This window comes from Otolemur garnettii, unplaced genomic scaffold (genome assembly GCF_000181295.1).
Source record: "Otolemur garnettii isolate 467f Iridium unplaced genomic scaffold, OtoGar3 scaffold00072, whole genome shotgun sequence".
Lineage (NCBI taxonomy): Eukaryota > Metazoa > Chordata > Mammalia > Primates > Galagidae > Otolemur > Otolemur garnettii.
This window is the reverse complement of record NW_003852467.1, coordinates 8,214,255-8,240,088: the sequence shown is the minus strand read 5'-3', so window position 1 is coordinate 8,240,088 and position 25,834 is coordinate 8,214,255. Positions and strand designations below refer to the sequence as shown.

General features: G+C 36.4%; 1 protein-coding gene and 1 non-coding gene across 3 annotated transcripts in view; one reads left to right on the top strand and one right to left on the bottom strand.

Annotated features, from left to right (window-relative positions):
• IL1RAPL1 (interleukin 1 receptor accessory protein like 1) overlaps positions 1–25,834 on the top strand; it is a 1,308,770-nt gene that overhangs the window by 852,558 nt on the left and 430,378 nt on the right. The window lies entirely within an intron of this gene.
• On the bottom strand, positions 1,666–1,772 carry LOC111726593. The gene has a single exon (XR_002774333.1). It is a non-coding gene; the product is annotated as a U6 spliceosomal RNA (small nuclear RNA).

The following is a 25,834-nucleotide window of genomic DNA, read 5'->3' as shown; positions in this document are numbered from 1 at the left end:
AAAAAAAAAAAACTTAAATTAAATATTAAAATTAATTATAATCAAGGCTCCCAAACACTTGGACACACATCTCATTAAGAGGTAGAATATGAGTAAGCCTTGTAGTTGTTCCCTTGAACAAAATAAGTCTGAAGTGATGCTATGTGACTTTCAAGGGTAGATTGCATTAGAAAAGGTCATTTATCTTCTACCCGGTTCTCTTGGGAGGCATATTCTGGGGAAATCCAGTCACCAAGTAGAAATTATCCTGAAATGTTGAGGAGTTTCCATGTAGGCATTTCAATTGACAGAACCAGCCAACAACCAGGGTCAACTTCCAGCCCTGTAAGTCTTCTCAGATGTCCAGGCCAGCCCAACCTCTAAATAACTGCAAACCTATCTGATATTTGACTCCAGTTTTTTCAAGAGCTGCCACACCATTTCTTTAAGGTACTTAAAGTTACCTTAAGGTAAATTAAGGTACTTAAAGTTACCTTAATCTAAAATTTCTTTCTCCAATCCTTGTCTCACAAAATATTGAGCATGTCTTTGATATGTTTGTAATGTCAAAACTATTATCACTCTGAAATTTAGATATTAGCTCCATATTTATTTTGGATATTTGATTTTTAATTTCTCTATTTAAATAAAGATTGAATTTCTATTAGGAACACGTGTTCAACCTATCTCCCATATATCTTAAAAAGCCTAAGTTACAGTCTTTGCCTTCAGAGGAACTTAATTATTAGTGGAGCAATGCATTGTCACCAAGTATCAAAACTGTAGAGCACGCCATTCGCATTACATTCTATGTAAATTGTGCTCCCATGCTTTGTACAACAAAGACATAACATAAAGATTTTTTTTTAGCACTACATGTTCTTAATGCTGGTAGCTTCTCAGGAGTTCCTGCAGAAAAGTGCAAAGGATGCTACTAAATTTTAGACTTTTTCAACCTTCTTTACAGTACTCTGTTATTGACAAAATGAAGAAAATCCAGTTAGAGTATAAAAGTAACAAGGAATGTTTTTGGAAATTTAGGTAATCAAAATTTTATATTGCAGCCTATGCAATCATTGATAAATATATATGCTACTTTCTTAATATTTTCCTTTATTTTGCCTTTTTTTATTAAGTCATATACACATAGATCATGTATACATGAATATATTTATAGAGTACTATGTGCTGATTTTATATACAATTTGGAATGCTTTGATCAAATTAGTTAATATAAGGTTTCACCTCATTTACTTAATTATTGTGTTAAGACATTTATATTCTAAACTTAGTAGATTTGACATGTACCCTTGCAATATGCTCCATAGGTGTGGTCCCACTGTTTATCCTCCCTCCATCAAACCTCCCTCTTTCGCTCCCATCCCCCTCCTTTTCCCGCCTACATTTTCAAATGCTTTAGTGTGTCTTCTGAGAATATGAAATGTTTAATAACTATAAACTAGCAGTTTCCAAACTTGGTTGTACATCAGAATCACCTGGGGAGTTTTAGTAACCAACTTATGTCTGAGTCCCTCCCCTAAGGATTCTGATTTAATGTATCTGGTTACAGACTTGGCATTAGAATTGTTTAAAGTTCTGAGATTATTCTAATGGGCAGCCACAACTAAGGACAACTGATGACAGAAGTTTTTTTTTTCCTTTTGATTTAGTAGTTCTTTTTTTTCTTTAAATATGGAATGCTTCACAAATTTGCATGTCATCCTTGCATAGGAGCCATGCTAATCTTCTCTGTATCATTCCAATTTTAGTATATGTGCTGCCGAAGCGAGCACTAATTCAATAGTTCTTAAACTCAACTGTTTTGGAAGCATCTGTGGAGCTTTTAAAAATATCAATGACTTGATTCCATGTCTAAAGATTATTATTTAATTGTTCTAGTGGTGGGTCCTGCTTTTGGTGCTTTTAAAAATGTTCCCTACGTGATCATGATTTGAGATCCATATGATGTTTATCCAGGGCTTATAGATGAATTTTTCTCCATATACACGTATCTCTCAGCCACAGTTACCACATAATTACTGATGGGACATAGCTAAGGTTTCTAGATTTATTTTAAAAAATAAAGGATGTTTAGATACATTTGAATTTCAGATGCTCATGAAATATTTTCAATGTGCTTACACTAAAAAAAATTTTTTTTTAAATATACAAGATCTGACAATTAGGTTAATGAGCTCATCCTAGAAAAAGGGCTACATACATCATTGCTAAATATCACTATGGTCACCTTGGAAGTCCTCCCCTTGGGAAGCTATGCACCTACACTGGTGCCTAGTCCATTCTTCAAAGCAATTTTGGAACTCTTTTTCTGGAACAACCATCAGAGCTGTCATTGGATGGAACACAAAAACACACAATAATAATGAATGCCACTCAGCAAGATGCCACCACATGTCAACATGAACACAGCTGTGAGACACTGAAATACAAAGGTTATGAAACCTTACTGAGTTGTTTGTATAGTGCTGCCAGCATAAGCACACAGTGACAAGTTTTTGAACTTAATTGTCAGACCTTGTGTGACTACAGTTCTGATGGATGGCCATTCTACAGAAAGAGTTCCACAATTGCTCTGAAGGGTGGCCTAGGTGCTGATGTGAGTGCACAGCTTCCCAAGTGGAGTACTTCCAAGGTGACTGTGGTGATATTCAGCAATGAGGTATGGAGCACTTTCTCACAGAATTAACATTCATCCAGGTATCCTGCATTTTATCTGGATGAACCCTAGACATAGTTGACTTTAGGCAGGAGATACAACTAGGCCTAATGAGCGCATTAGGCAGCGTGTGACCACAATGGAATGCAATCCATTTTCAAGGACAAAGCTAAAGTGCTGTCATAGTACCTTAACTGCTACAGAGTAATCATTCCATTGCATAATGCTTCTAGTTGGGTTCATCTGTAGCATACCTGTAACTGAGCAAAAGCAATGTGTCAATGTGTAGGTGTAAGAGAGAGATAGGAAAGAGCTAAAATCTCCTCTCCCATGAGCGTGAAATCTATTGGCAGCATAAGCTGAAGTGATGACGCTGAGCCTTATGATTTAAAAGCAGACAAACAAAAAAAAACCTGATGGTTTTCTTGTATTGCTTTTACTTAGGCCACATCTCAAATATTTTCATATAATTAGAGAAGAGAAACAAACAAATTCAAATTATTGCTGAAGTTATGGTTGCTGGCTGAACTTCATAGCCTTAGCAACAATTGTTAAATGTAGGAATTCTGTTGCGTGTATAGTGACAGCCAGTTCCCTCCGAGTTGCACAGCACTTGTTGACAAATAAATAATCCTACATTTGGCGAGCAGCTTCCATTTTTCTAAGTTGACTTTCTCATTGGTTTTTCTCAACATAGCTGTGAGGTAGGCAAGGGAGTTATTATTGCATCCATTCTATAAGTAAGGAAAATTAGACTCAGAAAAGGGTTGTCTCCTCCTAGAGCAATAGTTCTTTAACATGTGGTCCCGGACGAGCTGCCTCCACATTACCTTGGAATTTGTTAGAGATGAAAGTTCTGAGGTCCCACTCTGGACCTACTGACTCAGAAACTGTGGAATGGACCCAGCCACTTGTTTTTTAAATAGGGCTTCAGGTTATTCTGTTGCATGGTCAGACTTGAGAACTGCCTCAGAATATGTGGTCCCAGCTTACACATTGCCGTTACCAATGTTTACTTTTTAAATTTCTGGTTTCTGTTTCCCACTGAATTTTAAACTCTTTGAGGTTAGGACTGATGTCACACTACCAAGGTACACCATAAATATGTAGTAAATAGTGTAAAATAAATTAATGAGGTCTAAAATGAATGAGTAAATGAAACAGAAGTGTCCTATGCTTAGAAAAGTCAATTGCTTTTTCACCATCAAAATGCTCATTCTCTCTTTGGAAGAATCTGAGCCAATGAGAATAAAAATGGTTGACCACAAGGATTTACCCAAAGGCATATATATGTTAATGCATTAGTTCCTATAAGTATTTAAAAGAGAGTTCTTACATTATTCATATTAGGAAGAAAGTGAACATAAGCTGTTGAATACTTTTGTAATATAGTAAAATTTTATGATATATTAAGTAAAAAAAAGTATACACAATTTTGAATAAAAAATTATGCTTTTTTTATTGTGATTTCTTTTCCTCTTTTGAGACACAGTCTCACTCTGTTACCCAGGCTAGAGTGCCTCACAGTAACCTCAAACTCCTACACTTAAGCAGTCCTTCTGCCTCAAGCTCCTCAAGTAGCTGGGACTATAGGGGCCCATCACAATGTCCAACTAATTTTTCTATTTGTCGTACAGACATGGTCTCATTTCTGCTGGTCTCGATCTCCTGAGCTCAAGCATTCTTCCCACCTTGGCCTCCCACACTGCTGGGATTACAGGTGTGAGTCGGAACACCCAGACTGTTATGTTTGCTTTAAAGAAGTACATAAACATAGAATCTTTATAATGATGTTATAAAGTAGTTTCTTTGTCCATAAAATGGGACCAATAATAATTGTACATATATCATTGAGTTGTTTTGAAGATTAAATGAACTCCCTTATAAAAAGTCTGTAGACAACCCTGGGCACAGTCAGATATACTGAGGATGATTATTGCTAACACAGACATTGTATCTGGATGGAAAAATTACAGGAAATCTCTTTTGAATTATTTTTTCTAAATTCTAAAATTGTATAGAAAATATGTGTTATGTTTATAATCAGATAAAATGCATTAACGGAAAACTACTGGATTTGAGGAACTCTCTACCCAGGAAATTTTTTTCAGTAGCCATTTTGACTCGGTTTCTACGTCCTCACTTTTCAAAAACCCTGGGGTTGCCCTCGTGTATCTGCCTCCTAGTGTGCCCACTTGGCTGGCTATTCACTATTTTCTACGAAGTATTTTGTTTTCTGAAAATGAGGTTAATTATCTTTTCTCTCAAAGATTTTCATTTTAATAATGTGCTCTAGGAAGAAAGTCTCCCAAGGAACCACATAGTACCTAGAAGCCACCTTAGTTTATCTAGTTCAGTCCTTTCACTGCTTATATAAAGAGGCGAAACTTCCAAGAGGTAAAATCTGTTTCCATACAATAAAATACTTGAGGAGCTGAGACTAGAACTCTGCCGTCCTTACTCCTCAGGCCTTTTAGTACCCAAAGATTTTGAGCACAGTGCCTTATGAACAACGTTGGCTGTCTCACCATGAGGACTCTCACCAGTTCAATTCTGCTGTCTTTAACTTACTCATTACTTAAAATTTAATTTTCTTAAAAAATTCAATTTTTTATATTGACTTATTATTCCTAACATGGAATTTTGTGATTTTGAAAGAAGCACAATTTCAGGAAGCTGATTTACTACTAATGGAAAGTGTCAATTATTTTTTTCTTCAAATCAGGAAAAGCAATATTGCACTTCAGTATGTAAGTAAAGGAAAAATCCAGGCAAATCTCTTATGTGAGTATCTACATTAATATTGTTTGGTGGAGATGAGCTACTTCAGCAATTCTACAATATTAATACCTCTTTCTTTATTCTACCATGAAAAGGCATAACATTGATTACAGTGTATGTTTTAGGGAAAACCATCCCCTAGGCATAACAGCAATAATTCTTCCATTTTTTTTTTTTTTACTTCGCTGTCTTGGCTCATCACCGTGACCTTTAATTCATTTTCCCTTGTCTAGTCTGCTTTGCAGACACTATGAAGCCACTTTGTGGTATCTATTGAGCTAAAGTCAATTAATCACAGGGTGACTTTTAAAATCAAGATTAATAATAGGTTATTTCATAGCCAGAATACTTGATTAAGATGGGCACATTTGTGGTTCCCCTCATGTCCAGAAATAATTTAGCCAAGTTCCAGTATCTCAGACAACTTTTTCTCTCGTATAATTTTCTCAGTGTGAACTGCTCAGCTTAAATGGACTTTCCTAAGCTTCTCATCATGGGAGAGAAGGTTTGTACAAAATCACTTTTCTTGGGTACTGGGTACCCCTAGATAGCTGCATCTTTGCAAGCCATGTAGCATTGGTACCTCTTTAGAAAAGGTGGGGGGAGGAAGTGAAAAAAAGTATCAGAAGTCTGTCTAAAAAGATAATAGCATCTTGCATCAACATTTTACACATCTCAGCCCTGCTCTATGGTAGGAGTAAAAGGGTTCTCTTTTCTCTCTAGTCCTGTGCCAAATTTTCTCTTCCTGTCTGTCTGAATCCACTAATGTTCTTGGTGGATGGCTCCTGCTGTGTTAGAAATACAAAACATTTCATGTTCATATTCTGCTTACCAAAGTGATGGTACACTTTAGAGGTTCAGCAAAGCAAAGTGGCAGCTCTGTTTGTTTAATAAACCATGTAATGTACTGCATCATCAATTTGACTTTTCCATATGAACTAAGGGAACCAGTCTGCACTGAAGAAGTCAAGGTTTACAGGTCAATGTACCAACCGTATTAAGGAAATCCAGGGCAACTATGTACATATATATTGTAGCTGGGGCTGAATACATTTTGTACTATATTTCATTTGCTGTTATAAGGAAGAATATAAGTTTGGGTACAGCTACCATAGAAATCAATTTTTAAGTTTTATTTTATTACTATTTTTCTATTCCCCAGGTGTGCCTTTTCCTCGCTAGCATCTCCATCCTAAAACACAATTGCCTCTGAAGTAGCAATATGTCACTGAGTGGATGACAATTTCCAAATTCTGCTCAGAAATACAGTACAAATCTGAATATAGCATAAAGGAACTACTAGAAGTTGCCATGAGGCCAAATATTTTCTGCTCTCTACTCTCTTGAGATCTTAGAAGAACGTCTTTCTGGTATTCTGGGCTTATTGAAAAGGGTTAGTTTATTTGGTATTAATCAGAAGATGTATGCCATCTCTCATCTCTCACAACAGTGTGCTTTATAAATTTTTAATCCGGTAAAATCATGAGGTGACTTTATTCTATAACAACAATACAGTTCATGATTTGGAGACCACAAAAAGGATATAAAGATTATTTTCTCTGCAAGAAAATTGTTGCCTCTTTATTTCTTTGGGAGAAAATCTTGTTGTTCAGTTTATTGGACTTAAAACTTACCTTACTTGTCCAGGTACAGTACCACCCAAGTTTCACCAGAGTATCTAGATCACACTGATTTGGAAATGTAAAATCTTCCTAAGTATAGTTTTATTCTGCAGGCCCTCTATTTAGGAAGACACACACCCATACAAGACTCTCTCCCATTGCTAGTTTAGACATATAAAAAAGAACTCCTCTTGTTGTTTCAAGTTATTTTATCATCATCTTGCTAAAGAAGTGTTTGCTTTCATAAGTCTTCAAGATCTTTTATTAGTTAGATTCCATATACTGCTTTGAGTTCTGCATTTGTGACCTTGTGAGGTTATTGCTTTATATTTCTGCCTTACCAGAGATCCCTCTTTGTGAAAAAAAGGAAAATTTTTTTAAAAACCCAGTAAGTCACACACTGATGTACAAAAATAGAAATACAAGTTATGGCTTATATAACTTATTTTTCCCAACAGTTATTGAACCATGATAAGTGATACCTCCATACCATATACCCCTCCAACCACCATCCAATATCTCTCATCCCCTTCATAACCAAACTTCTTTTGAGACAGAGTCTTACTCTGTTGCCCAAGCTAGTGTGCCATGGCATCAGCCTACCTCACAACAAACTCATTCTCTATGGTTCCTGCCTCAACTTCCCGAGTAGCTGGAACTACAGGCATGTGCCATCATGTTCAGCTAGTTTTTCTATTTTTGGTAGAGATGGGATCTTGCTCTTGGTCAGGCTGGTCTCAAACTCCCGAGTTCAAGCAGTCCACCTGCCTTCTCCTCCCAGAGTGCTAGTATAACAGGCATGCGCCACCAGGCCTTGCCTATTTCTGTTTATCATTCACATTTTAGGTCAATATCACTTACTCAGGTAAGGAATTCTCTCATCTCCTAGGCTGGGTCATTTGGACTATGAATCTATCAAAGAACATGACCCCTAAAGCATTTATCCTAGTATGTAATTGTATATTCATTGTGAGTCTTTTTCTTCCGTCAGTAATGCCTATTTCACCCTGAATAGTTTGTCTTACCCTTTGATCTGCAGATCCTTTGGAGGATACAATAAGAATCAAATCAATATTTCCTAAATCCAAACATTACTTAAGTATGTTATTTTGACAGATCAAGATCTTTAATATTCACCATAAACAGCTACTTTGTCCCTGATTTTTTTAACACCTCATTTCCTCTAATAATATTGCATGCACCTTGAAATCCTTTCACTTGACTGCATCCTTAGCTTGAGGGAAGGTTTGAGAAAGGACACATTTTGCATCAGGTGATCTATTCCCAGCACAGAGAAGTTGAAATGAATGGTTCTTCTTTGTTAGATCTCTATAATGTTGGCTGATTATTACATTCAAGGTGATTTTGAAGAAAAACAGACAATTAGAGTCAAACTCATAGTTCTAGCCTCTGGAATTCTAAACACATGTATGATGGCTAATATGTGTGTACATTTTGACTTTCTCAGAAACATATAAAATTCAGTCTCCAAAAAATGCAATGGAATGTGAAATTTATAACTAGAGCCAGAACACCTTTGTTGGAATCTCAGCTTCTGTGCTTCCTAGCTGTGTAACCTGGAGTAAACCACCTAATGAACTAATAGTGTTTACATGTTAGGGTTACTGTAGAAATTACATGAGCTAATACTTGTGTCTAGCATGTGGTAAACACTAGGTAAGTGTTACCTAGTAGGAGGAGGAAGAGGGGAAGAAAAAGGGTAAGATTAGTAGGATTAGGAGTAGCGCTGTATGTAAAGAAGTATCCCATCAGCTAGAATGTCACTTTTTACCTTTTTTTATCCTTCCTAAGAAAGAAGTCCCTTTTGGTTACCTTTACATCCTCAGGACTTGGCACCATGTCTGGCACAGAGTAGGTGTTCAATGCATATTTATTAGGGGAACATTAGTTCATTTATTTCTTCTTTCATTTCTTAATTCCTCTGCAGAGTTGCTTCCACTGTTTCATGGTTAGTTGTTTATGCTTATTGTACCAGTGGTTCGTCATCCTGCACAGCAGATCTGGAAAAACACTACACTGTAAATTTATTTTGAATATTGATTTTTCATCAAGACTTACTAAACCTTTCAATATATGCCCACTTGAGATGAGTATGTAGGATGTTCATTAGTACTCAAATACAGTTGATAGATATTTTATAACTCAAGGTATACCTGCCTTTTAACATCACTCTCTGAATTACCATGTGAAGATATGAGTAATTGTTTTAATGAAAATTTCACCTCTGCACTACTCTCCTCTGACTTCATTGTGAATGCAATTAGGTTTGCCACAGCCATCTCCCTGTGAGCCTGTAGATAAGGCATGGAAAAAATTATTTCTTTTACTATAATCCTGCTTAAATATGATAGGAAAGCACCCATGAATTTAATACCATTAATGTTCTCTCTGTGCTGGAACTCTTTAAAATCATGATATATCACATAATGTCTTTCTTATTAAAATGTTGACATTATTTCAAAATGTGCATTTTAGAGAAAATTTTGTATGAGTTCTTACAACATATGGACATATTCTTCATTTGGTCTTTCACTTAATATGATCCTAAAGACAAAATGCTTATTTCTGTTTCCAGTGTGTTATGCCCCTACCACTAGTCACATTTTTCCTATAATAATTCCTCACAAATTCTGAAAATTTTTACATGAATAGTTTCTTTTACATTATTCTGTTAGTACATATCAGATGATGGATGCCTACATACCAGATCTGACAATTAAGTTTTTGAACTCATCTTAGAAAAAGTCTTACATACTTCATTGCTGAATGTTGCTACAGTCCCCTCAAAGTACTCCCCTTGGGAAGCAACGCACCAATGCCAGTGCCTACTGTGTTTCCCTGAAAATAAGACTTACCTGAAAAAATAAGCCCTAGCAGGATTTCTATGCATTTGTTAAATATAAGCCCTACCCCGATAATAAGACCTAGTGATGGGCGTGGCTATGCAGCATATCTGCATGTTCAAGCCATGCATTTTAGCATGGAGAGGAAAACATCCCCTGAAAATAAGACCTAATGTGTCTTCTTGAGAAAAAATAAATATAAGACAGTGTCTTATTTTCAGGGAAACACAATAGTTCACTCTTCAAAGCAACTTTGGAACTCTCTGCAATAGCCATCTGAGCTGTCATTGTACATTGTCTAAGAAGTAAGTTCACGAACTCATCCTAGAAAAAGTTCCTTGAAGGAACCCAAGGAAGGTACTTTGTAGGTTACCATAGTGATATTCAGAAATGAGGTATGTAGCACTTTTTCTAGAATGAGTTCAAGAACTTAGTTGTCCAACCTCGTATCATAGAAAAATTTTATTTTGGAAACTTAGCATAACTATATTTGAGTTTCATTAGAATGAAATAGAATTAAAAAATGAATTTTAAGTATGATTCATTTTAGAGTGACTATACTCAAATATTGAAGCACTTTGGGACTCATAAGGGCATCTGTGTCTTGTGTAATGAAGCAGCCAAGATAGAATAAAACATAAAAGCAGAAACCAAGGTTATTACCTAATCTGGATGTATTAGCCATCCAGCTGCCTGAAGGTCAGGAACTGAACAAGATTCTCATGGTACCCACAAATTCTGTGAGTCCGTGATTATTAGGCTGTTGAACATAACAGAAGACAAGATGGCCACGTGGTTGAAAATCATATAGAAATAAAACTTAGCTCACAATAAAAGCAAAATAATATGTGGGTTAGAAATTTCAAGAGTGAGTGGAGCTAAAGATACTTTGTGAATGCCATCACTTCATCTTTTATAAGGTAGCTCTAAACATGTTTATCTGTGTACTTCTATTGTAAATGTATGGTTCCATTAACACACTTGTCGTGTTACATTATTGTCATGTATTTATATCATGTATACTGTTGTAGGTAAGTCTTGCTCATCTGTTCTCCATGGGACCTAAAAGGGTATCAGGTACAGTGGATGTATCAATAATTATTGACTAAATTAAAAATGTTATACCACATCAGTAACAAATGACAAGTTCAAAAGGTCATTTTATTCAAAGCATCTAATGACTTAATAGTAACTGATTTTTATAGTCCATTGCAACTTTCAAGAGGGCAAGGGCTGAATTAAACCACATCGTTGAACTTAACACTGTAGCTGCAACATAGCAGGCACTCACAAACACTTGCTGAAAAAAAATAAACAAATAATTATAATAGCTTTCATTTCTATAGCACTTCCTATATGGCACACCTTGTTCTGGAAACTTTAAATATACTGATTCATTTACTTTTTACTTATGTTCTTAACTAATACTCAATATGGTCTCTTTACATGGTGGAGATGAACTATAATTTCAGTTAATCTATGACTCTATTTAAAAATTGAAAAAAAATGTGAGTGATTGCCTAGGAGCTTTTGTGAATGTTAGGTGAGACAATGGTTAACATGCTTGCCCTAGTGTCTGGCATAGTGGAAGTATTCAAGATAGTTTTAGTATGATGACCAATATATTATTGCTGCTGTTAACCATCTCCTCCAGTAGTTGGCATAAGGCAGGTTGTAAAATATAGTGGGCCAGAATAGAGAAAGCTGATGCTGTTTGTGTAAGCAGTTATTTTTTGTGTGTGTGTTTACACTTCTGCCTCTCATCTTTACACCCTTATAAGCATACTCCATCTTTGATTTCTATGCCGGATGGCATTTAACCATCCTTGGTATACATAGACATGGTAGATTTGATTAGATTGAAAAGCATGATAGCTAGCACTTCTTTTTTTAATTTTTTATTTTAGGTTAAGGTGATGGTACAAACAACCAAATCACAATATTTGCATTTGTTAGGTAGAGTCCCTCTTGTAGCTATGTCCTGTACCCAAAAAGTGTGCCATACACCCCTACATTGTGCCCATTCAGTGGGAGAACCCCAACCCCCTTCCTCCTCCCCCCCCCATATTGAATTGAAATAAGTTTTTCTCCTATGTTGACATGAATTAGATCATGTACTGGCTTCATAGCTAACACTTCTTTAGTGCATCTATAGGCCAGTCACTCTTCTAAGTACCTTATTTTAGATTAACACAACACCCAATGAGGTAAGTGCACTATTATTATCCCTATTTTATAGATGAGAAAATAAAATTGAGGTACTGAGAAATTATGAGAAATGATGTGACTTGCCTAGGGTCAATAAGCTAGGAAGTGGTGCGGCTGTTAGGTAAACCCAGGCTATCTGGCTTCAGAATCACTTTGCCATGTTGTTTGCCATTTAAAACACCTACACCGAAAAAGAAATCATAAACAAAAATAAAAATAGATGGCAGAGTGGGGAAGTTGGATTTAACAGAAAAGATAATTTATACACGAAATACATACATAATGCCTTTCAACAAATCAAAAGGACAAGTGAATAATTCAAGCAGAAATATAAATGGTTAAAATAACTTGAAGAACTTCACTAGCATTTAGATGTATGCAAATTAAAACAAGATAATTTTACACTCACAAGATAAGCAAAATTTCAAAAAAGAAATGAAAGCAAAAACAAAGAAAGCAAAAAAAAAAAAAAAGAGTGATCATTGGCGTTACCTACTCAATCTCTACTTGCTACCTCCATTGTGATGTCCAAGAGTTATCACAAGTTTAACACACCCCAAAATTGAGCATTTTACTCCACTTCACACCTGCTTCTTCTGCAGACTTCAGGAAATAACAGCTTCATTTAGTTAGTTGCTTAGGACAAAATTCTTAGAGTCTGTCTCAACTTCTGTCCTCACAGCTTAGATGAACCCATAAACAAATTCTCTTCAAATTCTGTCAAAATTCATTCAAAATCCGACCATGCAGTTCACCACCTGTACTCTTGCCTCTGTGGCCCTGCGCCTAAATAGCTGTGTTCACCCCTCACATATCCCCCGGTTCAGCCCTTGCTCTCCTGTAGTCTTCCATTCAGTGTGCCTCAGCTTGCCAGTCCTTCCTTTGTAACTTAAGGCAGATCATCTCTCCTCTGGGCTCAGAACACCCCCAGGGGCTTTCTAGCTCACTAAAAGTGAATGGGAAGAACTTACTGTGATCTCTGAGACCCTGCAGACTTGACTCCACCCTCTCTTCCTGGCCATGCCCCCTTCTCCAGGGCCCGCCCCGCCTCTCTCATGGCAGGCATTTTCCATTGCTCTTCTTCCAGGTCCTTCTCTGCAGCCACCATGACTGCCTTGTTCTTTCTTGTAGATGCTTTCTCATCTGCTTGCCTCTCTACCCGGAATGTTGTGGGGGGGGGATTGTTTGTTTTTTTAAGGGACAGAATCTTACCTTGTCGCCCTCAGTTGAGTGCTGTGGCTTCACAGCTCACAGCAACCTCCAGCTCTTGGGCTCAGGCGATTCTCCTGCCTCAGCCTCTGCCTCCTGAGCAGCTGGGACCACAGGCACCCACCACAATGCCCAGCCATTTTTTTTGTTGTTGCAGTTTGGCCAGGGCCAGGCTTGAACCTGCCACCCTTGGTATATGGGGTATATGGGGCGGTGCCCTCACTGAGCCACAGGCGCCGCCCTGGAATGTTGTTCTTTTAGCGGTCCATGCGGTTCGCATAGCTGCTTCCCTGTCTCAGATCTCTTAGAGTACTTATCTGAGCAGAGCTCTCCCTACTGATTCTGCCTAAAACAGCCTTCACGTCCTTTCACTATCTACCTTCCATGACAGAGAGTGAACCCATTTGTTTATGGGTTCATCTAAACTTTTTTGGTTCTTTCTACCTGAAATGTATATATTTAATCCATTAATTTGTTTAATCTCTGCCTCCCCCTATCCTTCCTGTCCATTGACTATAGGGAAGGAGTTTTTTTTTTTTTCCTCCTCACTTATGTATTCTAAGCATTAGCCCTTAGCATATAGTATTTCTTCAAGAACTAAAGAATATTCAGCATCACAAATGTTGCAAAATATACAGGAGAGTAAACTTACACAACTTTCTCAAAGGAATATTTGATACTACCTAGGACAATTAAAAATACATATAACCTTTGACCCAATTATTTCACTTCTACATTCTTTGGAAAACAAAAAGATGCAGAAGGTGGAAGATCAATGCACAAGATTAGCTATTTTGGCATTGCTTTCAATAGAAAAATTGTCAACAGTGTTTACTGGTAAAGTAATAAATGATGATTTATTTTACACTATAGAGTCCACAGCATATTATGCTTCACTATTTAAAATAATAAGGTTGATGTCTGTGTGCTCTTATAAAAGGATCCCTACAATGTACTTTTAACCTACTTCAAAATAATGTGTACGGAATACTTTCCTTCCTAGGCTCATACACTGCTCTCTTTCTCTATGAACACTTCCTATTTTGCCAAGTGGATTTCCTCGAGTGTAGTTTCAGACACTCAGAGGTTCCTACTATATTCCATTCATCCTGACACTCTGCATTAATGACAGCCCCTATTTCCATTTAAGTTCTTAAGTAGATTTATTACTCATTCTAGAGGTTCTATCTGACTCACCTCTTACCTCTCTCCAAGTTTGGCTTCAAGCAAACTACTTGACACAAATCAATCTTCCTTTGCCCTTCCACATTCCCTCGATCACTAACAAATGTTCAATGATCACTTCTTGTCAAAATTCTTTTCTGTTTGATATATTTTTGACTTTGAAGCTCCATTTAATATTGTTGTTTCCAATACTTACTTTTGGGGGGTAATAAACTAGAATGTTTATTGAATAGTTAATTGAAGCATGACTATATAATGCATGCATATTTTATATGGATCTATCAATCAATCTGTCTATTTATTTACAAACTGCAGTAGAATCTAGATCTGAAGCGTCATTTATGACCAGAAGAATTTATGTTTGTCTGTGCTTATTCTGATTAGAAAGAACAAAATTGTTTTAAAAGAAAGATAACAATTCCGCACATTTTTTCACTTAAAAAAATCTTTGTGTTGGCACTTTGCCTTTAATGGATATAACAACCATAATAGTATATTTAATCAAACGTATAACCTTTTAAGAACTTCCTATTTTGGGAGGAAGGAATGGAATATTTTTAATTAGGGTATTCCAAATTTGTATAGACAGGGCATCCATAAAGTTTGTGTGCAATTTTAAATTAAAATTTAAAAATTTAAATATAAAAGTAAACATAGAGAAGTAAATTTTAAGAAAACAAGTGCAATGTTATAATTTCTACACACCTATTAATGGTTAGATGTATATTACTTCTTTCCTTCTTTCTTCTAATGGAATCTATTTTATCACCTGATTTTTAAAATAGCACATAATAATGTCATTAACATAATAGTTTACTGTTGCATATACTGTTTCATGGTATCATTTTATGGCTTAGAAAATGCCATTTTTAATCTTAAAAAATTTTACTTATTCTAGTGGCTTTCTTAATTATGCTTTCTTTGTTGCAAAAGCAAGCATTAATAGCATCTGTCATTAAAACAAATTATACTTAGTCATTCAGTCCATTTTATATATGATCCACTTTTGAATTTTGTTAATGTTGAATTCGTAGATGTTTGGTAGTAAGCTACATATTCAAAAAGAAGCCAACAGTTTAAACTTTGTTTTTCCATTCTCTGCTTCCTTTGGCTAAAATGAGTATCTCTTTGTTGACTAGATAAAATGATAGTCACTTGTCAATTAATGATGACCTTTGAGGCTTAGTATAGAAGAAGATATATTGACAAATGGGAGGCATATGCCAAAGCTTTTTGCATTAATTACATCAGTATGATAAATTTAGTCACTACACTTCCTTCAAAATTCATTCATACTGGCCAATAAACCTTCAGTCATTTCACAAAAGCAATATCCTCTAATAGTTCAAGGCATTAGCAATCCATGCATCCCCTGTAACAGAGAGGGTGTTCCAAGAATTTTGGCAAAGACTCACACTTGAAGGCCATAGCACTAACGCTCAAAAAGCTGACAGCAATAACCTGTTTAGCTGAAATAGAGGTGCTAGTCTGGAGAATCTGTCTGCTTCCAAGGAGAGGACTGACTGAAAAAGATCTGGGGAGGATGTGGTGTTCACAAAGAGAGGCCATTCCATCTCTACTTCACTCATGTGAGAGAGGAAGCAGTGCTTTCTGGTCATAACTCTTTAACTGGACTGGTTGTTCCTACTTCCTGGCTCCTGGAAACCAATAACCATTTAATAAATCCAACTACCCTGATGTGAGACATCTATCCATGTGGTCATGACAATAGATAACGGAATCGCAATATCTTTGTGATTTATCTCATCGTGGCCTATAATGTAGGCAGGCAGATTGACTCAGGAAAACTGGGGTTTCTGGGAACTAGAAACAATTAAGAGGAAGGAATAGGATGACATTTATATATATAGACTTCACCTTTAAAAAAATTCTTGGTTAGTGTCACCAAGAATACACTAACATTCATTATATATTTTTAAAACATTTTTATTTTCTCTATTACTAAGTAATGCATGATGGGCACAGAGCAGTGATGATTAAACATAAACAAACGTTAGTTTTACAAAAAGCATCCATGTTCCTTGCACTCATCATTAACCACTGTGAACCTGGAATATAACCTTCAAGGCATCTTTGGTTCAATATATGTAAATATGCCTGATTACACTTTTACGTGATTAGCAGAGGCAGTATGGAATAAGAATGAAGATCATACCTCTGGAGCCAAGCTGTTTGAGTCTGTGCATCCTCTCCCTCAGCTCCACCCTTTATCAGCTTTGTTGCCTTGGCTAACTTGCTTAACCTCCCTGTGTTTTATACATAGGGATATGATACTGGTATTTATCAATCATAGTATTGTGAGGAGGATATTCAATCACTTTGGATGTTTTTAAATTTTCTAAAGAACTTGAAATATGCCTGGCACATAGTATGCAAAAAATCAGTGTGTATTAAATATAATAATTACATTAGAATTAAATCATAGGAAACAGTACTTCAAGTCATGCTTCTTTTTACTTTAGAATATAGAATAAAATTTGTCAGCAATGAATATTCATCTATGATATTAATTTTTAAAAAGCTGCATAGAATTTCATTATATGGATATAGCATAGTTTCCTATTTTCAAACATTTATATCATTCTACTTTTTGCTTGTAGTGCATTTTAACTTCTATTATTGGAGTTTCCAAACATACAAAGGTATATCAAACAGTATAGTGAACACTCATGTACCCATCACTCAGATAAAAACATTATTGATACATGGTCATTATTTGTAATACATTTTTAAATTCTCATTTTAATCTATTAAGATAAAAATTGTGTAGGAGCTTCCACATCTTAAGCAAACAATACTAGGTATTTATGTTTACATTTACAAGGTATAATTTACTCTGTCGTCAAGATAATAGCTTTTATCTAACATCAAAGTGAAAAAGGTCAGTTCCCCTTATTTAACTCCCATGAACTTCCTTCATTATATCTTATTTCCTTCTGATATATCCGAGAAGAAAATGGAATAATTTAGGAGATGCCAGTGGAATATAACACTGTATTCCTAAATATAGTGCAATTTTCAGAGCTATTTTAGCCAGTGTAATTGAAATCCTCTTGTTCTTTACTGACATATTTTGGAAGCCCATATGTTTGGAGTTTGAAATCTCATTCCAAAAAATGATAGAAAGCCTCTTGAACTCAGAGAGGAGCTACTGAACCAAATTAAAATGGGCAAAGATTTCAGTGAACTTAAAGGAGTGTATGTGTTCTTCCACATGGATTAATTTCACTACCTGTCCTGGAAAGTATGGTATATAGGTAGCCAGTGTGCAAACTATCATGTCTGTGCCTTCTCTATGCTACCTCATTAGGGTCAAAGCCATAAATTCCAAGATGCGATTTTCTAGGCAAATGTATTTTTTAATTATGGTCGTATGTTCAGTACCACGCAGAAAGAAGTTAAAATTATAGAAGAGAGATAAGCTCCTCTAATCAGACTACAACTTTGAAGCTATAACTAATACTATTAAACTAGAAATAAATGGTTCTTCTGACACACAGTATAGTAATTCAATACTGTTGTGAGTTCTAGTAGAGAGTATTACATCATTCCATTTATTAAACATTATTGAGCACCTACTTTGTAACAGGCACTGTTCTAGGTACTGGGGATAAAATATTTCTCCTACTGGAGCTTACTTAACATGCAAAAAAACAGATACACAACTCTTTAGTCCATTTCATGTTGCTATAACAAAATACTGCAAACAGGGCAGTAGAAATGTATTCAGCTCACAGTTTGGAAAACTAACATGGTTAAGAGCATCAGGTGAGAGCCTTCTTGCTCTGTCATAACATGTCAGAGCGTATCACACCGTGAGAGGGTAAGGACATGTCAACTCAGGTCTCCTTTTTCTTATAAAGCCACCAGTCCATCAAAGGGGCTCACCCTGCTAACCTTATCTAATCCTAAGAACCTCCTAAAGGCCCCACCTCCAATTACCATCACATAAGAATGTGAGAATTAAATTTCCAGCACATGAAATTTGGGAAATACATTCAAACCATAGCACACAATGAACAAATAAGTAAATATTATAATAGATCATAATAAGTACAGTGAAGACTAATGAAGCAGCATAAAGAGGATAGGGGGTACCAGAGGTGAAGAATGGGTCTTGTTATTTTAGATACAGTGTTCTGAGAAGAGACTGGCATCTGAGTAGAGACTTACAGAAAGTGAACAAGTGAGCCAAGGGAAAACTCTGAGTCAGAGGAAAAAGGAAATGCAAATGTCCTGAGGCAGAAACATACCAGGCGTCCTCAAACTATGGCCCACCTAAGACAGGCCCACCTAAGACATTTAGCCGGCCTGCCGGGTGTTTTTGCCGCCACCCCCTGTCCTGCTTAGCAGCCAACTCTTCCCGGGGCCTGCAGTCTGGCCTCCAACAGTCTGAGGGACAGTGAACTGGCCCCCTGTTTAAAAGGTTTGAGGACCCCTGTTCTAGATAAACCCTCTGGTTTCCTGGCCCTTCCCTTTCAGTGGGGAAGAAAGAACACAAAGCAAATGTAAAATAAATTAGATATCAGGTTGAGATGAAAGGAACAACAGGAGGTGGGATGATCAGGAGACTTCTCTGCAGAGATGACCATTAATCTCAGATTTAAATGATTAGCTGCAAAATCAAGGTCTGTAGACTCACTGGAGGATTAGCCCACACTGAAGCTGACAACCATTGGATAACCTTTTCTACTGAAACTGAGTATTAGATTGTGATTCTGAATCTATTTTGATATTGGAAAGTCCTTGATAGAATTTTTTTCTTAAAGTTCAAATAATGTTTTCTTGAACGTGGATCTACCTAATAGTAATTATACTTTAGATAAATACCTAGGATGAGCTACAGAAGTATTTTACTTTAATATTTAAAATTAAAATGCGCATTATGAAATGAAAGAAAAATATTCCTTAGCCTATAGTTTTGGCTTTATTATCCCCAAATGAAGAAAAACTGCATTATGCAATTGGCATAGCACACAAAACTTTGCTTAAGAGATGTCTACTAATACTTGTGAGACAAATAGTAGCTAGCATTTGTTTGAATGCTTGATGTGTGCCATGTGGCATTCCAGGGATTCTACAAACATTAATTTATTTACAACTCACAAACTGCTGCACGGTGGGTAATATTATTCTCATTCTTAAGTAGCCTAAGTAAGCGTCTAAGAGGAACCTGTCTTGTGTATATGTGATTTCAAATTCTGTGCTCCTAAACCCCATCTTTTAATTATAGGAATCTGTATCATAGGACGCTGTTCATTCCCATGACTCTCCTCCATGGCATCTAGGGTCCTCTCGTGTCATACCTTCCATAAACAAATCTTCTTTCTACCCAGAAGCCCTTTAAAAATTAACCCTTGCAATTTATGCCCTGTGATTGTTGTGGTCAATGTCTGTCCTTGTCAAAGTCATGAATTAGGGCAAGTAGGGTGAGTTTCTTGTTACTGTCACACACCTTTGAAGTTGTCAAACCTTTAGTTCTCGTTAGGCAGACGAGGCCCTGGCTACTCAAAGTGGGAGCAGGATCCAGCAGCATCAGCAGCATTCCCAATCTGCAGAGTAAGAGTCTGAGTATTAACAAGATCTCCAGGGAATCTGTAGGCACATTAAAGTTGGAGAAGCACCACATTAGGCCAGCATCAGCATCACTTGGGACTTTGCTAAAAATGAATGATTTGTACCAGAAGCTCTGAGAATGTGGCCTAACAATCTGTATTTAACAAGCCCTCCAGGTGATTCTAATGCATGCTACTCCTAAAGAGTTAGTCTCTGGGGGTTGGGATAAGCAATGGCAACCTGTTGGAACAGATCAGTGGTTCTCAACTTTGTTTGCAAATGAGAATCACCTGGAAGGCTTGTAGATGGCTCTGAATGCCCAAGTTCCATCCCAGAGGAACTACAGTCCGATCTCTACAGGATAGAACCGTGATAGTATGGTGTGTTTGTTTATTTCTTGGTCTGTTTTTCTCCAAGTTCCCCAGTGTTAAAAATCACTGCCATAGAATTAGAAGATCAATGTGTTACCACTCTCAAGAGATTTACTTTTTAGAGGTAATTTGAATTTCCCCCAAATCCCCCAGAAGACTAATTTAAAACCTGAGTTGTCTTTATTGACTGTAAAACTGCCATTTTTGCTCTCCAGCATGACACTCTGTCTCTAATTCTATTTTATCACATTAAAATACTTAAGAGGGAAAATAGGGCCAGGTGCCTTGTCCTCTCACACCTGTAATCCTAGCACTCTGGGAGGCCAAGGTGGGAGTATTACTTAAGGTCAGAAGTTCAAGACCACCCTGAGCAAAGGCAAGACCCCCATCTATACTAAAAAGAGAAAAAATAGGTAGGTGTGGTGAGTGTCTATGGTCCCAGCTGCTCAGAAAGCTGAGGAAGGAGGAATGTATGAACCCAGGAGTTTGAGGTTATAGTGAGCTATGGTGATAGCCCTGCGCTCTAACCTGGGAGACAGAGACTTTGTCTTATAGTCTCCTTGAACTACCATTGGGATGAACAAATGAATGTGAGAGTAGACACTTTGACAATTCTCAAGTGCTTTGAAAATATATGGTTTTAGTTTTATTATGTTCAGTATTGCACTTTCTTGAACAGCTAAGGTATATGTGGGGGTGAGATGTAGCTCTTTTCTTGATACTGGAATTTTGTTCTTCAGTAGGTCCTTGGTCTGGGGATTTGAAGAATGAGCCCATGGACCACAGATGAGTGGTAAGATAGGATTTTTATTAAAAATTAGAAAGGAATACAGAAGAAGTAAAAAGCCCCAGAGCTCTTGGAAGGGGGAAAGAACTGAACTGAGGAGTCTCTACCTGGGCTCTTCATCTAGGGGTATTAGGTCTTGAGAATTACACTTGGCCAGGAGTTGGTAGATGGAAAAACATCTTTTCAAAGTGAATGAGTGCATTAACAAAATGAATGAATGTAGTTCCTCCTCCACGAGGGCAAGGTTATCAGGTCCTTTACCGTCTTTGTCTCTGAGAAGGGATGGGTCTGTGTGCTCCTACTCAAGGTGGAACCACCCAAAAAATCATCACAGGCTGCTTTGTTCATGATCTTATCAGAGCCCAGAGGTTGTGTCCCCAAAAAGGTAGTTCGCTTGTGCCTGGAAATGGGGATATGACCTCTGAACTCACCTGGGCCTAGAGAATGGGGAGCTCCCTGTCTAGCCCTGAGTGGTGGAATCCTGTATCACTCTGACATGTAATTATGTGCATGTGGCCAGAAATTCACAGTTCACGGAGACTATAGCTTTTCATTTGTGAACAGATGTCAGGTAAAAAACGTGCTAATGAGATACCCTGGGGACAGCCTATGAAGGAGAACCTTCCCATGAAATTTTACAAAAAGAAGGTATCTATTATGATAGTTCTGGAACTCTAAATCTGTGCTTCTCAAACTTGAATGTACATATGAACCTCTGGGGTCTCTTGTTAAATTTGTAATTCTGATTCAGTGAGTTTGGGGTGAAGGCTGAGATTCTGCCTTTCCTACAAGCTTCCAAATCATGGTGACAGTGCTGGCCCTTAGCCTGCACTTTATGTAATGAGGGGCTAGATTAACATTCACAATAATTAGGCCTGTTATTTTTCAGATGCCAATGAGATTAATTAATCCTTCCTGTGTTAACATTCATAAGTCTTTCCTGAACATTTTTCTACTTATTTTACTGCCTTTGTTCACATATGACCTGCACCTCTTCTTTCTTGCTTACATATAATTAAGTACTGTCTCTGAGTCCTCTACAAAGTATATTTTATACACCTATGTCCACCTATAAGTAACTATAAGTGCTTATATTTTAGAATTTTGAAATTCAGTATTCATATCATAAATTGCCTGTCCCAACCTTCTTTTATCCCTGTAATTCTGTTCTCCTTTCCTTTTGAATTGGGCTGTGAACATTTCATTCTTGCCAGATCAAATGATTCCATCAAAGGGAATGTGATTCCCTTCTGATTTAAGAATCTGATTCTTAAATGTATTGAATTAGATTTGTCCAAGTATTGCTCATGAAGAAAAAGAGAAAAGAAAATGAGATGGGAGTGCATACTATTGATTAGTGCAGGCACAGAAACACACTGGTCAATATGATGAAAGCTATTTGCAGCTGTAATGTCATATCCTGAGGACTGTGCACAAAAGTGAGTGAGGTACCACTGTAACCATTTACTGCCTGCTGTTATACTTTTCTCCAGGTAAAATAATCCAGAATGTTGTACTTTCACAATAGAATGCTAAAAAATACCCTATGTGATGTTTCAAAGAGAAAAATCCAATCTACCCACTCTAATGGTATGCAAAATCATTAAGAGGGGCATAGGAAGTCCTTGTGTGAAAAGGAACCCCTTCTTCTGGGTAGATTTGTAGGTGATTGAGTGGGGCATGGGCTGCATTTCCATATCCATCATTCCTTCTCTAGGTCCTTTGTGTAGGACATAGCTTTCAAACCTGATAATGAGCCTTGTGTAAGCCCTTTCTGGTATCTTCTTTCCCTTATGTCCCTTTAGCCATTTTTCTTAAGCTTTTAGTTGATGCAACTATCTTTCCCCCCCTTTCATAATTACTCTTCCTAAAGGATTCCTAGTTTTTTCCAAAAAGCATGTCTAGATTAGACCCAAGTCCTTTTCTAAGCCTGTATCTTTCAATTGCACAGTTCTACAAAGAAAGACGCTACTGAGTCACACAGCCCAACTTCATACATTAAATGATTAGAGCATAGGCATTTCAGATGCCTAACACCAAAATGAAGGTATTATATTTATAAGGATCTTTCTTTTCAATTACTTTACTTTCCTTCCTTTAGTAGTTGACTAAACTACTTGTCAACTTGTCAACTACTAAAATTTTATAGTTAAAATAGCACACAAAATAATGGTTATGCAGATACTTGCTAATAGAGGCTTAACACTATGCAGTAGGAGATGATTTCAGTAGGCCTATCTATGGTTTCTTATATAAAAACTACTTCTTTAATGATCTATACAGCTAATAGAATAGCAATTGATAGATAATTCTATTCTCTTCCATGCATTATCATTCAGGTCTTAATTGTCACCTTGTTAGACAGAATATTCCTGACCCCCAAAGTTAAAGAAGTTCAAAAAAATCACCTTGTTTAATTCTCTGCATAGCATTTATTAATCTCTGATACCATATGGTGGATTCACCCTTATTTAACCATTTTTCTGGCTCTCTCAACTTCATGAGAGCAGGAGACTTTTCATTTTATTGGTGTATCCCCAAATGTCTGGCATGGTTCCAGGCATGTCGCATAGGAACTTAAGAAAAAATGTGAAATAAATGCATGAATACATGATCAATTCATCAAAATAAAAGTAAAACTTTAAAAAATAAGTCATAATTTGAAAAAATGGAAGCACCTCACCAAATGCTGTGAATAATGTACATAGTATTATATTTCAAGAAGCAGAGTAAGACATTGTCTTATTTATTTTTTCCATAGAATTGTCTTTTTATTGATATACAACATACTGACATTTTCTTTTGAGAGAGTTTTTTGACCTTACATCCTTCTTACAAAATAGCAAACATTCACCCCTCAAATCCTTATACACATGTGTATATGTATGTATGTATGTATGTTTTATAGCTATAGTTTATAAATGTACCACTTGTAGTCATTTTTATGTGCTTATCAATATTGTAAGTGGTTATAAATAAGCGTGTGGTTATGTTTCCGTCGTTAAGTTGTAAATTCCTTGTGGGCAACATGCATCTTATAATGAAGAAATTAAAGAAGTCAGAACCATTACATTAAAAACATGACGCTTTCAAATACACTTTTGAATATTCACCTCAGTGGTCTAATTAAATTCTAATTTTGGTATACATATCTCCTTATCTGAATGCTTTTAGCAATTTGGAATGACTTACTGAATAGTCTAACTTATTCCATATTGAATGGAAGCATATCAAAGTTGTCTGCTATTCAAATGTGCTATCACAAGTTATAAATAGAACACTGCTCTCTGCCAAAGGTGAATTAATTGTGATAAAGTTATTTTGATAAAATTTGTGCCTCACTTAAGTGAAACATGGAGTACCTGATTAATTTCTACAATAACTATGTTAAAAGCAGTGCATTGAATATCAAACTTCTACTTAAGAATATGTCACCGTAATAGGAAATAGGAAAGATCTTGCGTTTGATTAGCTTCAAATGATGGCTCATTGATGAATGCAAATAATTCGACAAAAGAGGCTAATTGTATAGAACAAGTAAATATTATACATACAGTGCTCATTTGCCTACCATTACACAGGTAATGTCTCTATTTAGTTTCTTAATTTCTCATTATAAGACAATTGCATCTCATCTAGCAGAGTTTAATTGCATTGTTTCTATCGCTAGAATAATAGCACATTCCTTTTTAAGATGTTGAATGACAAATAAATTTAGATTGTAATCACTTATTATTCCTTCTCTAAGCAAAACCACTCAAGAGTTTCAGTTGCAGCAAAACCTGATTTCTTACTAATTATGGCCAAATGGGAGCATTCCAGATAATTCTGTGTCCTGTCTATCATCTTCGTCACTTGTGGTCATAACAATTATCCTAAAACTTCTACTTGGCTAAAACTTTTACTGTTTTCTACAAATGTGACCATAAAACCTTATAATATTTAAGCTCACATGTCAACCCCCTAAAATACTGTTTGTTTCTGTTCCTAACCTTACATGTCTCCATTAGTGAATGCCAGGTACATTTGGAATGAGAACTACGCAGCTACGCTAAGTCTGGTTCAGTTTCTTATCCTAGTTCTCATTCTAACCTTAACATAAAGCCCTACAATGAGATAAGAATGTGAAATAAAACTATTACCTAACTTCGGAGTATCTTGTAATAGTATATGAAGTCTTTTTCATGACCAATATTTACATGTGTTTTTTATTCCTGATTTATTTTCTGAATGATTCACTTGTCCTTAACCATTTTTCAAAGTGTAATTTTTTTGCTGCTGCCATAACAAATGTGACAAATGTAGTGGCCTAAATAACACACATTATCTTAGAGTTCTGTAGGTCAGGAATCTAGCACAGGTCTCACTTTGCTAAAATCAAGGTGTCAGTAGGGTTTCATTCTTTTCTGGAGGCTCTAGGGCAATGGTTCTCAACCTTCCTAATGCCATGACTCTTTAATGCAGTTCCTCATGTTGTGGTGACCCCCAACCATAAAATTATTTTCATTGCTACTTCATGAAGTATGGTTGGGGGTCACCACAACATGAGGAACTGTATTAAAGGGTCACGGCAT